Genomic DNA, 5,310 nt, shown 5'->3' with positions numbered 1-5,310 from the left:
GCATTAACAGTATTCAAGAAGGGTCTACCAAATATAATGGGACAAAAATTATCTTGTGGGGAAGCAAGAACAAGAAAATCAGTAGGATATTTAATTTTTCCACACAAGACTTCTACATCTCTAACAATCCCAACTGGTGAAATAGTGTCTCTATTGGCAAGCTTAATTGTAACATCAATATCTTCTATCTCAGCAGGTGCAATATCATGCATAATTTCTTTGTATAAGGAATGAGGTATTGCACTTGCACTAGCCCCCATATATCACAAGACATGATAACAATGATCTCCTATTTGAACAGAAATAACATGCATGCCTACAACAGGTCTATGTTTATTTTTAGTATCAGGTCTAGCAATTCTAGCACCTTCATCACAGAAGTAAATAACATGCCCATCAATATTATCGGCCAAGAGATCTTTAACCATAGCAATACTAGGTTCAACTTTAATTTTCTCAGGGGGTGTAGGTGTTCTAGTATTACTCTTATGAACCACAGTTGAAGCTTTAGCATGATCCTTTATTCTAACAGGGAAAGGTGGTTTCTCAATATAAGCGGTAGGAACAATAGGATCAACATTATAAGTGATAGTATTTTCTTCAACTTTAATAGGTTCAACTACTTTTACTTCAACGGGAGGATGATATTTAAACCACTTCTCCTTAGGGACATCAACATGAGTAGCAAATGATTCACAGAAAGAAGCTACTATCTCAGAGTCAAGTCCATATTTAGTGCTAAATTCACGGAAAACATCGGTATCCATAAAAGATTTAACACAAATCAAACTTAGGTATTATACCTGACTCCTTACCTTCGTCGAGATCCAAATCTTCAGAGTTGTGTTTAATTCTTTCCAATAAATCCCATTTGAATTCAATAGTCTTCATCATAAAAGAACCAATACAAGAAGTATCGAGCATGGAGCGATTATTGAGAGAAAGCCGAGCATAAATTTTTTGAATAATAATTTCTTTTGAGAGCTCATGATTGGGGCATGAATATAACATTGACTTAAGCCTCCCCCAAGCTTGAGTGATGCTTTCTCCTTCGCGAGGCCAAAAATTATATATATAATTATGATCACGATGAACAAGATGCATAGGATAAAACTTCTGATGAAATTCCAATTTCAATCGGTTGTAGTTCCATGATCCCATATCATCAGATAGCCTAAACCATGTCAATGACTTTCCCTTCAAAGATAAAGGGAAGACCTTCTTCTTGATAACATCCTCGGGCATACCTACAAGCTTAAATAATCCACAAATTTCATCCACATAGATTAGGTGTAAATCGGGATGCAATGTTCCATCTCCTATAAAAGGATTAGCTAGCAGTTTGTCTATCATACCCGAAGGAATTTCAAAGTAAACATTTTTGGTAGGTTCAGTAGGTTGAGGGGAAACTCTTTGCTCTACTGGTCGCAGTGAAGATACCCCGAACAAGCCCCTCAAAGGATTACTTTCGATAGTAACAAGTGACAGTAAATTTCAGCACACTATATAAATTTTTCCTTACCAAATTCCACCTACCAAAGGCGCTTCACTCCCCGGCAACGGCGCCAGAAAAGAGTCTTGATGACCCACAAGTATAGGGGATCTATCGTAGTCCTTTCGATAAGTAAGAGTGTCGAACCCAACGAGTAGTAGAAGGAAATGGCAAGCGGTTTTCAGTAAGGTATTCTCTTCAAGCACTGAAATTATCGGTAACAGATAGTTTTGTGATAAGGTAATTTGCAACGGGTAACAAGTAACAAGAGTAAATAAAGTGCAGCAGGGTGGCCCAATCCTTTTTGTAGCAAAGGACAAACCTGGACAAATTCTTATATAAAGGAAAACGCTCCCGAGGACACATGGGAATTATCGTCAAGCTAGTTTTCATCACGCTCATATGATTCGCGTTCATTACTTTGATAATTTGATATGTGGGTGGACCGGTGCTTGGGTACTGCCCTTTCTTGGACAAGCATCCCACTTATGATTAACCACTATTGCAAGCATCCGCAACTACGAAAGAAGTATTAAGGTAAACCTAACCATAGCATGAAACAAATGGATCCAAATCAGCCCCTTACGAAGCAACGCATAAACTAGGGTTTAAGCTTCTGTCACTCTAGCAACCCATCATCTAATTATTACTTCCCAATGCCTTCCCCTAGGCCGAAATAATGGTGAAGTGTCATGTAGTCGACGTTCACATAACACCACTAGAGGAAAGACAACATACATCTCATCAAAATATCGAACGAATACCAAATTCACATGACTACTTATAGCAAGACTTCTCCCATGTCCTCACGAACAAACGTAACTACTCACAAATCATATTCATGTTCATAATCAGAGGGGTATTAATATGCATAAAGGATCTGAACATATGATCTTCCACCAAATAAACCAACTAGCATCAACTACAATGAGTAATCAACAGTACTAGCAACCCACAGGTACCAATCTGAGGATTTGAGACAAAGGTTGGATACAAGAGATGAACTAGGGTTTGAGAGGAGATGGTGCTGGTGAAGATGTTGATGGAGATTGACCCCCTCCCAATGAGAGGATCAATGGTGATGATGATGGTGATGATTTCCCCCTCCCGGAGGGATGTTTCCCCAGCAGAACAGCTCCGCCGGAGCCCTAGATTGGTTCCGCCTCGTGGCGGCGTTGTTTCGTCCTGAAAGCTTCCTCCTTATTTTTTCTTGGACGAAAGACTTCATATAGCAGAAGATGGGCACCGGAGGCCTGCCAGGGGGCCCACGAGACAGGGGGTAGGGCGCGCCCCCCACCCTCGTCGCCAGGGTGTGGGCCCCCTCTGGTTGATTCTTTCACCAGTATTTTTTATTAATTCCAAACGTCCTCCGTGAAGTTTTAGGACTTTTGGAGCTGTGCAGAATAGGTCTCTAATATTTGCTCCTTTTCCAGCCCAGAATTCCAGCTGCCGGCATTCTCCCTCTTCATGTAAACCTTATAAAATAAGAGAGAATAGGCACAAGTATTGTGACATAATGTGTAATAACAGCCCATAATGCAATAAATATCGAAATAAAAGCATGATGCAAAATGGACGTATCAGCCAGCGCCGAGCCTACGAGGAGATCAAAGCTCAGCGCCGCGGAGGCGACGAGGGCCGCGTTGTCGTCCTCGATAGCTACGAGGAGGAGGACGCGCCCGGGCCGTCCAACCCCCCGCACGTCGGTTACCCTGGTCAGGGGTGCAGCAGGGACGACGGCGGCTCCGGCGGGACGTAGGGCGGCGGCAGCGACGACGACGACGGCAGGGACTACACCCGGTTCTACAGGTTCCTCGGCATGTAGAACGCGGGCGGTGGCAGCGGCGTAGTAGGGCTAGGCGTAGTAGCCGTAGTTGTTTTCTGGTTTTTTGTACAAATTTGAATGAAATCGCTGAGTTTGTGCCGTGTTTATACAAATTTAAATCAAATCTCCGAGTTTGTGCCGTGTTTGTGACGTGCTTGCGCCGATTTGGGGGCGCCCTAGGGGCAGAGACTGGGAACACAATCGCCCCTACGCCGAAATTAAACGCCGGTTCGGCCCCAGACGGCGCTTTTTGGCGTCTTGGGGGGCCGAACGGCTGGAGATGCTCTTATAGGTACCAAGGGAAAATTTAATGGTTTGCTTTGTAAACCGGTTTTTCTTTTTGTTTAGTGGGATCATTAATACACCGCATGTATGCATGGAAGGGATAGGAAGATGATTGGAGTGTCATTATGACTGTGTGCATGCAAGTATTAAATAGGTTGCCAGTTTGAGGAAATATCATTAACTTTTGTCTCGATTACTATTGGTGGCCTTGTATAGATGCAAAGTGTATTTTCCATAGTGGCCTTGTATATGTAAATGGAGGGAGTATTTACAATTGCATACGCTCACATACACACACATACACTCACCGCTATAAATGCACATACACACTCTCTCTCTCTCTCGATGAACACATCTCACGAGCATAATGAGCACTCGATAGTTTGGCTCGTTAAGATCGTAGCGGTGTGCAGGCACAATGCTCCTCAAAAAAGGTCAGGCCCTATGATGGCCCTCGTACATCTGAGTCAAGCCGCTTCTGGACGCGTGAACAAGCTATCTATTAGAGCATCTCCAGTCGTTGGCCCCCCCAGGAGGCATAAATATCGCCGCCTAGGGGCGAGCCGGCGGTAGTATCGGTGCTAGGGGCGGTTGGGCATCCGGCCGTCGCCCCCAGGCGCCGATATAGGCCCATTCGTGGACGCTTTTCGGCCCAGATAAATAGAAAAATGGCCCGATATCGGCGAGAAATGGCCCATATTCGGCGTGGTTCGGCGTTGAATTCTCAACATAAATAATTTTTTTATCACATAGTTCATCACAGAAAATCAAATAGTTCAACAAAATAGTGCAACAACAAATAGTTCAATACAAATTATATAGTTCAACAAATAAAAACTCATAGTTTATCACACTTCGAGCCCGGTGTCGCCCTTGATCCTCCATAGGTGCTCCACGAGATCCTGCTGCAGTTGATGATGCACATGTGGGTCTCGGATCTCCTGACGCATACTGAGGTAGGTAGTCCAGGTTGCCGGTAGCTGGTGATCAACTTCGGCTAGAGGACCCTGCCTGTAGTAGGTTCAGTGTTAAACACCGGCTCTTCCTGCTCGCTCTCGATGATCATGTTGTGCAAGATGACACAGCAAGTCATGATCTCCCACATTTGATCTTTCGACCAGGTCTGAGAAGGGTATCAGACAACAGCAAATCGAGATTGGAGCACACCAAATGCCCGCTCGACATCCTTCCTGCAAGCCTCCTGCACCTTGGCAAAGTGGGACTTCTTGCCTCCTGGCACAACGTTTGAGATAGTCTTCTCAAATGTAGACCATCTCGGATAGATGCCATCAGCTAGGTAGTACCCCTTGTTGTAGTGCCGCCCATTGACCTCGAAGTTCACCGGAGGAGAATGACCTTCAACAAGCTTGGCAAAGACAGGGGAGCACTGCAGCACGTTGATATCATTGTGAGTTCCTAGCATACCAAAGAAGGAGTGCCAAATCCAGAGGTCCTGTGTGGCCACCGCCTCAAGTACCACATTGCAACCGCCTTTGGCGCCTTTGTACATCCCCTGCCAAGAAAATGGGCAGTTCTACCATTTCCAATGCATGCAGTCGATGCTTCCAAGCATCCCAGGAAATCCTCTTGCTGCATTCTGTGCTAGGATCCAAGTAGCGTCTTCCGCATTGGGTGTTCACAAGTATTGCGGTCCAAACACTGCCACCACTGCCCGACAGAACTTGTAGAAACACTCAATGGTGGTGGA

The sequence above is a fragment of the Aegilops tauschii genome, chromosome 1, assembly GCF_002575655.3.
Source record: "Aegilops tauschii subsp. strangulata cultivar AL8/78 chromosome 1, Aet v6.0, whole genome shotgun sequence".
Taxonomy (NCBI): Eukaryota; Viridiplantae; Streptophyta; class Magnoliopsida; order Poales; family Poaceae; genus Aegilops; species Aegilops tauschii.
This window is presented reverse-complemented; position numbering follows the sequence as displayed.